This window comes from Ovis aries, chromosome 2 (genome assembly GCF_016772045.2).
Source record: "Ovis aries strain OAR_USU_Benz2616 breed Rambouillet chromosome 2, ARS-UI_Ramb_v3.0, whole genome shotgun sequence".
NCBI lineage: Eukaryota > Metazoa > Chordata > Mammalia > Artiodactyla > Bovidae > Ovis > Ovis aries.
Window position 1 is genome coordinate 85,949,101 of NC_056055.1, and position 13,119 is coordinate 85,962,219.

The window sequence follows — 13,119 nt, forward strand, 5'->3', positions numbered from 1 at the left end:
GAGTTAGTTGGACTGGACCTGCCCTCAGCGGGTGGGGAAACTGAAGCAGAGATCCAATCCCCACATTGGGGCAATTATCTGAGTCAGAGAAGAAACATTTAAGGCTGAGAGTGAAACAGCTGATCTGTGGCAGCCTAAATGGAATGATCATCAGACAGTCCTTGCCACAGCCATACATACCCCCAGGCAGAAACGCAGGTCTCCTGGAAGGGGCAGAGGCTGGGAGCTGGAGTTTAGGGATTGTGGAGCAATCCCAGGGCGAGGGCTGATGTTGAGTGTGGAGAGATGGATTGAGGGGATGTGAGGGAGGAGATTGTGATGGGAAATGCCTGTGGAGGAAAGCCAGGCAGCCATGGAAGCAAGGTGATACTGCTGAGTCCTCCATAGGGGGTGGAGCAATCACCATAGCTTCTCTCTCCCCACAAGCCAGCATTGGCAGCTGAACAATAGAGAGGCTGGCCCATCAAACCCTGACACACTGAACTACGGAGTAGGACCCCACCCAGGGTGACTAAGTGCCCGATGCACCGATCTAGAGTAGGACCCCAGCCAGCGAGTCCCCTCTATGTGCCTGATGCGTGGAACACAGAGAAAGATCCCAGGCAAGGGATCCCTCTAAGTTCCTGAATGGGTGGAGCCATGGAGAAAGATTGGCCATAGAGGTCTACTGATTGCCAGCTACAAGAGGCTCGAAAAAAGACTCTGATAGGGCCATAACTCCTGCTGTGGAGGCAGTCTGTGTCCCTGCACACTTGGTGCTGCCAGGGTCCCCACAAGCCAAGCAGCTGCACCACCTTCGTGCTCAACTGTCACTGGGACAGAGCTGCCTCAGGCCAAAAAAAAAAAAAAGTCTTGTGTTTATGCACACAGGGTCGCTTTGGTCATGTCCAACTCTGCAGTGCTGTAGAGTGTGGCCTGCCAGACTTCTCTGTCAGAGAGGGGATTCTCCAGGCAAGAATACTGGTGTGCATTGGCCAATACTGGTTGCCATACCCTTCTGGAGCACTATATTTCCTACTACCCTAGCTGCCAACTCCCCTGAGTACCCGGTGCTGCCAGAACCCCTGCAACCCAAGCAGCTGCACCACCTCCACACCTGGCCCTCATAGGGGTAAACCCAAGCCCTTCAGGGCAGCCTCAGGAGCTAAATCCCAGTGAATGACCCACATGCAGAGGTGGAAATAAAACCACAATTGAAACCCAGGGGCAGCATGGCTAAGAAAGCAGACCCAAAACCTTCCAACCAGCTCTACAAGCGGCAGATTAAATCCACACAAACAGCTAGGCAGACACTGTGTCTATGGAATGTATAAAAGGTCATTGAGAGCTCCCACAAAAGAAAATGCACTAACTCTGATAGCTGTGGACATTCGAGGCAAGAACACACAGGAGTAAGGCCAGATTAGAATCTGAGCTGCCCCCACAGCAGGTGCAGAGATCAGCACAGTGTTGGAGGGCATGCTAGGGAAGTAAGGTGGACTGTAATTCCCAGCACTGGAAAGGACTCTGACATCGACTCAAGAAATACATTTATTATTCTTATTTTTGACTTGTTCTGTAGATTCTTTTGGATTTTTTTCTTTTTTCCCTCCCCCTGCCCCTCTGTTGTAGTTGTCTATTTTATTGGCACCAAGAAATCCAATTAAGCTTTTGAGCTTTCTCTTTTTCATCAGTCATGTTTTTTATTGTTGTCATAAACCTCTGCCTCTATGTTGGGCTTTTGCAGTTCTGTGGAGTATTCCTCTTCTTTTTTTTTTTTTGTTTCTCTTTAAAAAAATTTTAAAACCTATTATTATTTTTTCTACATTTATTCCTTTCTTTGCTTTTCCTACTGTTCTTTTCCCTTTGCAGTTAATGTTTAACATATATGAATCTTTTTTATCTACCTCCACTTAACTTTGCATATCTATTCTTCCTTTCTTTTCTTTCTCTCCTTTCCTTTCAACATATTTGTTAGTTTTATTTTCATTGGTTTATTCCCCAGTTGGCACCTTGCTTTAGTTTTGTTTTCCAGTTTGTGCTTTAATTAGTTTTGTTCTGGTTGATATAAGTTTTGATTTCCTTTGTTTGCCAGATCAATCTATTGTAATTAATTTTTGTTGGACTGTTTTGATTTTGCTTATGGGTGTACATGTACATTGGAAGGACTGATGTTGAAGCTTAAACTCCAATACTTTGGACACCTGATGTGAAGAGCTGGCTCATTTGAAAAGACCCTGATGCTGGGAAAGATTGAAGGTGGGAGGAGAAGGGGATGACAGAGGATGAGATGGTTGGATGGCATAACCGACTCAATGGACATGAGTTTGAGTAAACTCCATGAATTGATGACAGACAGGGAGGTCTGGCATGCTGCAGTCCATGGGATCTCAAAGAGTCAGACATTACTGAGCAACTGAATTGAACTGAACTGAACTGAACTGAGTCTATGGCCAGACCACCCTGAATGCGCCTGATCTCATCTGAACTGAACTGAACTGAACTGTATATGTATGTATGTATGTATATTCAGTCACACTTTCTATCGTTGTTATAAACCTCTGCCTCTACACTGGGCTTTTGCCATTCTGTGGTTTTCCTTTTTTTTCCTTTCTCCTTTCTTCTTCTGTTTTTTTTCTCTTTTTTATAATTTTAATTTTTTAAACCTATTATATTTTTTCTCCATATATCCCTTTGTGTGCCTTTCCTACTGTTCTTTTCTCCTTGCAGTTTATCTTTAAGGTATATAAATCTTCATCTACCTCTATTTAACTTTGCATATCTATTCTTTCTTTCTCTTCTTTCTTTCCTTTCCTCTCAACTTATTTGTTAGGTGTGTTTTCATTGCTTTATTCCCCACTTGGCACCTTGCTTAAGTTTTTTTCTTTTTCCAGTTTGTGCTTAAGTTAGTTTTGTTCTTAACAGGTAAATATAATTTTTTATTTCCTTTGTTAGCCAGATCAGTCTACTGTACTTTATTTTTGTTGGACTATTTTCATTTTGCTCATGGGTGTATATGTATACGTGTATGTTCCATTATTTTAATTATTATTTGCCTGACTTTGTAACTGCCATTGGTCTGGGATTCATCATTTGTTTCTCATTTTTGGCTATTTGTTTTACTCTTCCTTAATGCCATAACAAACCACTTGTGGAATCTTCATTCCTAACCAGAGATCAAACCCTGAACCTTTGGAGTGGGAGCATTGTCTCCAAGACCCTAGACTACCAGAGAACTAACTCTAGGGAATATTAAATAGTGAGAACTCACACAAAGTAGATCACTTGAATACAAGACCCAGCATCACCCAACCACCAGTAGCACCCTGTGCAGGACACCTCATCTAAACAACAAACAAAACAAAAATACAAACCCAATCATCAGCAGATAGGATTACCACCTCACTCAGCCTTGCCCATCAGAGGAAAACAAACAAACAAACAAACAAACAAAAACTCAGCACAAATCTCACCCTACACAAAGCTTACACAAACCACTGGACCAACCTTAGGAGGGCAGAAACCAAAAGGAAGAAAGAATTCAACCTTCTTCAAGGAAAGAATTCAACCTTCTTCAAGGGAAGAATTCAAACTCCTTTTCTCTGGGAAAAGGAGACCTCAAACACAATAACCCCGCACCAAATGAAAAGATGGAGAAATACTGCACAAATGAAGGAGCAAACTAGAAACACAGAAGTCCAAATAATGAAGAGGAAATAGGAAAATTACCTGAAAAAGAATTCAGAATAATGATAATAAAGATGATCAAAAACCTTGAAAACAAAATGGAGAAAATGCAAGAACCAATTAACAAAGAAAAGAATTAAAGAATAAGCATACAGAGACAAACAACACAATTACTGGAATTAAAAATACTCTGGAAGAAATCAATCGCAGAATATCTGAAGCAGAAGAACAAATCAGTGAGCTGGAAAATAAAATGTTGGAAATAACTCACAAAAAGCAAAATAAAATAAAAAGAATGAAAAGAGCTGAGGACAGTGTCAGAGACCTCTGGGGCCATATCAAATGCACCAACATTCGAATTATAGGGGTCCCAGAAAAGGAAGAGGAAAAGAAAGGGTATGAGAAAATTTTTTGAAGAGATTATATTTGAAAATTTCACCAACATAGAAAAAGAAATAGCCAATCAAGTCCAAGAGGCACAAAGAGTCCCATACAGGATAAACCCAAAGAGAAACATGCCAAGATACATACTAATCAAACTAAGAGAGACTAAAAACAAAAAATATTAAAAGCAGCAAAGGAGAAGCAACAGGTAACATATAAGGGAAACCCCGTATGCTTAACAGCCAATCTTTCAGCAGAAACTCTGCAGGCCAGAAGGGAATGGAAGGATATATTTAAAGTACTGAAAGGGAAAAATCTACAACCAAGATTACTGTACCCAGCAAGATTCTCATTCAAAATTGATAGAGAAATAAAAAGCTTTTCAGACAAGCAAAAGTTAAGAAAATTCAGTACCAGCAAACCAGCTTTACAACAAATGTTAAACAGACTTGTATAGTCAAGAAATATGACAGAAGAAAAAAGATCTACAAAATCAACCCCAAACAATTAGAAAATGGCAAGGGGAACATATGTACAATAATTACTTTAAAGGTAAATGGATTAAGTGCTCCAACCAAAAGATACAGACTAGATGAATGGATACAAAAACCAGACCCATATATATATGCTGTCTACAAGAGACCCACTTCAGACGTCAAGACACATACAGACTGAAAATATGAGGATGGAAAAATTTATTCCATGCAAATGGGAAGCAAAAGAAAGCTGGAATAGCAACTCTCATCAGACAAAATAGACCTAAAAGTAAAGAATATTACAAGAGATAAGGAAGGATATTACATAATGATCAAGGGATCAATCCAAGAGGAAGACATAACAATTGTAAATATCTATACACCAAACATAGGAGCACCTCAATATATAAGACAAACACTAGCAGACATAAAAGGATAAGCTGACAGTAACACAGTAAGAGTAGGAGACTTTAACACCCCACTCATACCAATGGACAGATCATCAAAACAGAAAATGAATAAGGAAACGCAAGTCTTAAATCATACATTAGACGAGATGGATCTCATTGATATCTTCAGGACATTCCATCCAAATGCAGAGTACACCTTCTTTTCAAGTGCACATGGAATATTCTCCAGGATAAACCACATCTTGGGTCACAAATCAAACCTCAGTAAATTTAAGAAAATTGAAATCATGTCAAGCATCTTCTCCAATCACAGCACTATGAGACTAGATATCAATTACATGGAAAAAAAAACTGTAAGAAACCCAAACACATGGAGATTAAACAACACATTTCTAAATAACCAACAGGCTACTGAAGAAATCAAAGGGAAATTAAAAATTTTCTAGAAACAAATGACAATCAGAACATGACAACTCAAAACCTATGGATGCAGCAAAAGCAGTTCTAAGAGGGAAGTTTATAGCAATACAATCCTACCTCAAGAAACAAGAAAAACATCAAGTAGACAACCTAACTTTACACCTAAAGCAACTGGAACAAGAAGAAGAAAACCCCAAAATTTATAGAAGGAAAGAAGTCATAAATAGATCTAAGCAGTAATAAATGAAAAAGAAATGAAAGAAGCAGTAGTAAAGATTAATAAAACTAAAAGCTGGTTCTTTGAGAAGATAAAATTAGCCAGACTAACCCTTAGCCAGACTCATCAAGAAAACAAGAAGAATCAATCAACAAAATTAAAAATGAAAAAGGAGAGGTTACAACAGACAATGCAGAAATATAAAAGTTTATTAGAGAATATTATGAACAGCTATATGGCAATAAAATAGATAACCTGGAAGAAATGGACAGATTCTTAGAAAAGTTCAATCTTTCAAGACTGAACCAAGAAGAAATAGAAATGATGAACAACCCAGTTACAAGCACTGAAATTGAAGCTATGATCAAAAATCTCTCAAAAAACAAAAGCCCAGGACCACATGGCTTCACAGAATTCTATCAGACATTTAGAGAAGAGCTAATGCCTACCCTCATTTCGTGGGAAACAGATGAGGAAACAGTGGAAACATGTCAGACTTTATTTTGGGGGGCTCCAAAATCACTGCAGATGGTGACCGCAGCCATGAAATTAAAAGACACTTACTCCTTGGAAGAAAAGTTATGACCAACCTAGATAGAATATTGAAAAGCAGAGACATTACTTTCCCAACAATGGTCTGACTAGTCAAAGCTATGGGTTTTCCAGTAGTCATGTATGGATGTGAGAGTTGGACTATACAGAAAGCTGAGCACTGAAGAATTGATGCTGTTGAACTGTGGTGTTGGAGAAGACTCTTGAGATTCCCTTGGACTGCAAAGAGAAACAACCAGTCCATCCTAAAGAAAATCAGTCCTGAATAAGCATTGGAAGGACTGATGCTGAAGCTGAAACTACAATACTTTGGTCACCTGATGCAAAAAGCTGACCCATTGGAAAAGACCCTAGTGCTTGGAAAGATTGAAGGCAGGAGGAGAAGGGGACAACAGAGGATGAGATGATTGGATACCATCACCGACTCTGTGGACGTGAGTTTGAGTAAGCTCTGGGAGTTGGTGATGGATATGATAGCTATGAAAAGAAGAGAAGTGAAAAGCAAATGAGAAAAGGACAGATATACCCATTTGAATGCAGAGTTCCAAAGAATAACAAGGAAAGATAAGAAAGCCTTCCACAAAGAAATAGAGGAAAACAATAGAATGGGAAAGACTAGAGATCTCTTCAAGAAAATTAGAGACACCAAGGGAATATTTCATGCAAAGATGGGCTCAATAAAGGACAGAAATGGTATGGACCTAACAGAAGCAGAAGATATTAAGAAGAGGTGGCAAGAATACACAGAAGAACTATAGAAAAAAGTTCTTCACAACCCAGATAATCACGAAGGTGTGTTCACTCACACTCACCTAGAGCTGGACATCCTGGAATGTGAAGTCAAGTGGGCCTTAGAAAGCATCACTATGAACAAAGCTAGTGGAGGTGATGGAATTCCAGCTGAGCTATTTCAAATCCTGAAAGATGATGCTGTGAAAATGCTGTACTCAATATGTCAGCAAATTTGGAAAACTCAGCAGTGGCCACAGGACTGGAAAAGGTTAGTTTTCATTCCAATCCCATAGAAAGGTAATGTCAAAGAGTGCTCAAACTACCACACAGTTGCACTCATCTCTCATGCTAGTAAAGTAATGCTCAAAATTCTCCAAGCCAGGCTTCAGTAATATGTGAACTGTGAACTTCCAGATGTTCAAGCTGGTTTTAGAAAAGGCAGAGGAACTAGAGATCAAATTGTCAACACCCTCTGGATCATCAAAAAAGCAAGAGAGTTTCAGAAAACATCTATTTCTGCTTTATTGACTATGTCAAAGCCTTTGACTGTGTGGATTACAATAAACTATGGAAAATTCTGAGAGAGATGGGAATACCAGACCACCTGACCTGCCTCTTGAGAAATCTGTATACAGGTCAGGAAGCAACAGTTAGAACTGCACATGGAACAACAGACTGGTTCCAAATAGGAAAAGCAGTATATCAAGGCTGTATATTGTCACCCTGTTTATTTAACTTATATGCAGAGTACATCATGAGAAACGCTGGGCTGGAAGAAGCACAAGCTGGAATCAAGATTGCCAGGAGAAATGTCAATAACCTCAGATATGCAGATAACATCACCCTTATGGCAGAAAGTGAAGAGGAACTAAAAAGCCTCTTGATGAAAGTGAAAGAGGAGATTGCAAAAGTTTGCTTAAAGCTCAACATTCAGAAAACGAAGATCATGGCATCCGGTCCCATCACTTCATGGCAAATAGATGGGAAAACAGTGGAAACAGTGGCTCACTTTATTTTTCTGGGCTCCAAAATCACTGCAGATGGTGATTGCAGCCATGAAATTAAAAGATGCTTGCTCCTTGGAAGGAAAGTTTTGACCAACCTTGATAGCATATTGAAAACCAGAGACATTACTTTGCCGACTAAGGTCTGTCTAGTCAAGGCTATGGTTTTTCCAGTGGTCATGTATGGATGTGAGAGTTGGACCCTAAAAAAAGCTGAGCGCCGAAGAATGAATGCTTTTGAACTGTGGTGTTGGAGAAGACTCTCAAGAGTCCCTTGGACTGCAAGGAGATCCAACCAGTCCATCCTAAAGGAAATCAGTCCTGGGTGTTCATTGGAGGGACTGATGTTGAAGCTGAAACTCCATTACTTTGGCCACCTGATGGGGAGAGCTGACTCATTGGAAAAGACCCTGATGCTGGGAAAGATTGGGGGCAGGAGGAGAAGGGGACAACAGAGGATGAGATGGCTGGATGGCATCACCGACACAATGGTCATGGGTTTGGGTGGACTCCGGGAGTTGGTGATGGACAGGGAGGCCTGGTGTGCTGTGGTTCACGGGGTCACAAGGAGTCGGACACGACTGAGTGACTGACCTGAACTGAACTGAAGGGAATCCTGGTGTGCTACAGTCCATGGGGTCGCAAAGAGTCAAACATGACTGAGTGACTGAACTGACTGACTGCCTTGATACAGTGCTCTGCAACACCTTAGATATATGGTATGATTTCCCACTTCTTCCCCCAAAGGATCCTACAGTTGCAGAGTCATTTCATACTGTGAAAAAGGGAATACAGTACTCTTTTTTTGGATACAGCATCTGAACTGACACTGGTACTCGGGACCTGAAGCATTATCATGACTCTCAGTTAAAGTGGCTCATACAGAGATCAGATCTGTGGAGTTCTGGTCCAAGAGTACACCACATTGGTTCGGTGGATCCAAGCATCTACTATGTGGTCATTTTCCTAGTCCCACTGGAAACATCCTCAAAATGGATGTAATTTTCAGTTTGACAGAATGATTATATTGGTGTCCTGACCTGTTGTGAGAGTCATAGCTGTAGGAATGATCAAATGGAAATCTCGGAAGCTGCCTTCTCCCTGAGCCAAGATAGTGAATCAAAAACAATACTGCATCTTGAATATAATGGCAGAAATTAAGCCAATACCCAAAACTTAAAGGTGCCAAGATGGCAGTCATCCATTACGCCAATCATTTTAGTGGTTTAGACCTTGCAGAAATTATAACAGTTGAATGTGACTACACAACTCAACTAAGTGGAAGCTCCAATTAGTTTCCATACTGACTGGTCTCTTTAATGGGCTAATCAACAGTGCCTCAGGTCAGTGATATGCAGCTCTTGGTATGATAAAAGAATCAAGATAAAAGAATAAAAAATTATTCTTTTCCATCCCATCAGGAAAGATCAAAGCAGTATGCAAGTGAACGTTTACCTGAAACAGACAGAAAAACACATTCATGCTTTTGTGCCAGGGCTGTGTTAACTCTCCCACTATTTGTCTAAAGGGATTCTTATCTTTAAAAGAAATATTTGTTTTTATTTTACTTTTGGCTGTGCTGGGTCTTTGTCCCTCTGGGCAGGCTTTCTCCAGTGCATGGTCTTCTCACTGAGGTGGCTTCTCTTGTTGGGGAGCACAGGCTCTAGCGCACTCAGGCTTCAGTAGTTCCGGTGCATGGGCTTAGTTGCCCTGCAGCATGTGGGGTCTTCCTGGACCAGGGATCAAACCCATGTCCCCTGCATTGACAAGCAGATTCTTAAGCACTAGACCACCAGGAAAGTTCCAAAGAGATCTTGACTGTACACTGTGCAGAATAGAGCCTGGTCCACTATATTAACAATATTATGGTAATTGGACCAGATGAACAAGAAGCGGCAAGCACTCTGGAGGATATGGCCAGACACATACTCTAGGCAACAGATAACAGCCCTACAAAGACTCAAGGGCCTGTCCTATCTGAAAATTTCAGAAATCTAACGGTTTGAAGCATTCCAGAACACCCCCTCAAAAATGTAAGATAAATCCTTGTACTTCTTCCCATGGAGGAAAAAACACAGCACTAGGTAGGCTGCTTCAGACTTTGGAGATAGCATATGTTTCACTTAAGAATACTTTCTGACCTATGTATATAGCTCAGATGGTAAAGAATCTGCCTGCCATGCAGGAGACCTGGGTTCGATCCCTGGGTCAAGAAGATCCCCTGGAGAAGGAAATGGCAACCCATTCCAGTATTCTTGCCTGGAGAATCCCCGTGGACAGAGGAGCCTGGGGTCGCCTACAGTCCATGGGGTCGCAAAGTGTCAGACGTGACTAAGCGACTAACACACACATACACATTGGTGCCTCAGAAGGCCTGGTATAAGAGAGAGCTCTGCAACTAATTCAAACTGGTATAAGCAACACTCCCACTTGAACCCAGCATACCCCATGGTGCTGAGGGTCTCCTCAGTAAATAAGAATGCCGTGAGGGTTTTCTGAAAAGCCTCAATGGGACAGTCATATTGCAGACCTCTAGGTTTCTGGAGAAAGATCACACTGTCTGCAAAAAGCATCTCCAGGCAGACTACTGTTTGAACATGGCACATCAAGGGACAGTGTGACCAGAACAGAGCTGTCCACTACAATCTGTTGTCACACCCACCAAGTCGTATGTCAGGGCAGTATCCTGTTTTACAGTAGAGTCGCATCTGGGAAGGCAAATTCATCAGTTTACCTGGGAAATGTGATTGTCTTCTAGGTGTCACAAAGAAGAAACTGCCAAGGGAATTTTACAAACTGTGGTCTCAGAATTAGTTTAATAAAGACAATTGTTTGATAAATAGTATGCAAATTATTCCTTAAAACCGCTTTGTCCGTTTTCTGTTGTGTTTGTCTTTCTCTGAAACATCTTTCCTAGCTATAGCTATCTACTTTACAATATCCTCCTATGTTCAGTCTAGTACTGGTTCTGTAGTTTCATGTTGATTTTAATCCATCTTGAATTTATTTTATGTGTAGTATTACATAGTGATCTATTATTTTTCCAAATTAATGGCAAATTTTTCTATCACTTAGCCTTTCCTTTCACAAATGATAGGAAGTTTTGCTTTCATAATATACTAATTTCTCAAATATACGTGGTCCTGTTTATGGATTCTCTAATATGTGCAATTGACTTCCTGTACTAATAACACTCTGTTTAATTATCGTGGCTTCATATTACTTCTTGATCTCTAGTTCGATATATCCCCTTTAGTATTCTTTTGTTTGTGTTTGTTGTGTTTTTAGATGCCTGTTATTGTGTAATTTATCTTCCAGATAAAATTTTAATTGAAATGTTTATTGACATAATTGTAGATCCACATGCAGTTGTAAGAAATAATACAGAAAAGAACTAATGTGTATTTTACCCAGTTTCTCTCAAATAGCAGCACTTATAAAATTATGATATATATATATAAATATATATTGCTACAAGCTACCAATATTACTCAGGTCTCCCCCCTTTTACCTGTATTCATTTGTATGTTTATCTGTGTTCTCCTTTATAAATTTTATCACATGCATAGATTCTTATATTTACCATCACATTCCAGATAGCGGATGGTTCCCTCATTCCAATAACCCTTCATTTGACCTTTTATAACCATTCTGCCTCCCTCCAACGTGCATGCCTCACCCTGGTAACTGTTAACTGTCCTCTGGTTCTAAAATGTTGTCATTTCAAAAGTGTTATAAAAGTGGAGTCATACAGTATATAACCTTTGGAGTTAGCATTTGTTAACTTTTTTCACTCAGCACAATTCCCTGTAAATTCATTCAGGGTGTATGTATCAATACATACAGTAAAAAGTGTTTTACTGCCAAGTTGCTTTCCATGGCATGGATGTACCACAGTTTGTAAAACTGTTCATCTGTTGAAGATTATCTGGGCTGATGCCTCTTTTCAGGTATTACAAAGAAAGCTGCTATGAATACTTGTATACAGATTTTTGTGTAAACATGAATTTCCATTCCTCTGGATAGATACCAAAGACTACAATCGCCTGCTTTTTTGGTAATTAGGTATTTAGCTTTTTCAGAGCAGCAAAATGTTTTCCAGAGTGGTTGTACCGTTTTACACTCTCACCAGCAATGTATGGCTGATTTGGCTTCTCCACATTCTTGACAGCATTTAATGTTGTTACCATTTTATTTTAGTAATTCTGATAGGTGTGTAGTAATATCTCATTGTGGTTAAAATCTGCATTTTTCTGATGACTGATGATGTGAAACAACGATTATGTCTCCATTTGCCATCTGCGTGTTCTCTCCAGTGAAATACCTCTTCATAAATCTAGTGTATTTTCTAATCGGGTTGTTCGGGGAGTTTTGTTTGTTTGTTTCTTCCTTGCTAATCAGTGTGAAAGGCCTTTATATGTTGTGTATGTGGGTGTGCACTCGGTCGTGTCCGACTCTTTCCAACCCCCCGGACTGTAGCTCACGAGGCTCCTCTATCTTGGGGATTTTCTAGGCAAGAACACTGAAGTGGGTTGCCATTTCCTACTCCAGGGGATCTTCCTGACCCAAGGATCAAACCCATATCTCCCCATATTAAACCCATCTGAAGTGGGTTGCCATTCAATACTGAACCAATACTGAAATGGGTTGCCATTTCCTACTCCAGGGGATATTCCTGACCCAGGAATCAAATCCATATCAAACGCATATCTCTTTCATTGGCAGACGGTTTCTTTACCATTAGCGCCACCTGGTAAGCCCAGTGTTAAATGTGTGTTTGTAAATATTTTCTCCAAGTCTATGCATTATCTTTTCATCCTCTCCACATGGGCTTTTGCAGAGCAAAAGTTGTTTCAAAAAGTCCAATTTGTCAAACCTTTTTGTTTACGGATCATACTTTTGATGGCAATTCTAAGAACCCTTTATAGCTCTAGGTCCCAAGCATTTACTCCTATTTGAAAAAACTTTCATGGATTTATATTTTATTTTTTTAATTGGTGACTTAAAAAAATTAATTCTTACATAAATTTTGAGGGTTAGGTCAAGGCTCATTTTTTCCTTTTCTTTTTGGCCTGGGAATATCCAGTTGCTCCATACCATTTATTGAAAACACAGTCCTTCATTGAGTTATTTCTGTGTTTTTGTCAAATTTACGTGAGAAGTTTGTGTGAGTCTACTTCTGAATTCTCTGTTCTGTTTCCCTGATCCATGTGTCCTTTCCTCCATCAGTGCCACACCACATGATCAGTGGAGCGATA

General features: G+C 40.1%; 1 protein-coding gene across 1 annotated transcript in view; it reads left to right on the plus strand.

Moving 5' to 3' along the window:
* The window catches only part of SH3GL2 (SH3 domain containing GRB2 like 2, endophilin A1), a 303,037-nt gene that overhangs the window by 7,778 nt on the left and 282,140 nt on the right, over window positions 1-13,119 (plus strand). The window lies entirely within an intron of this gene.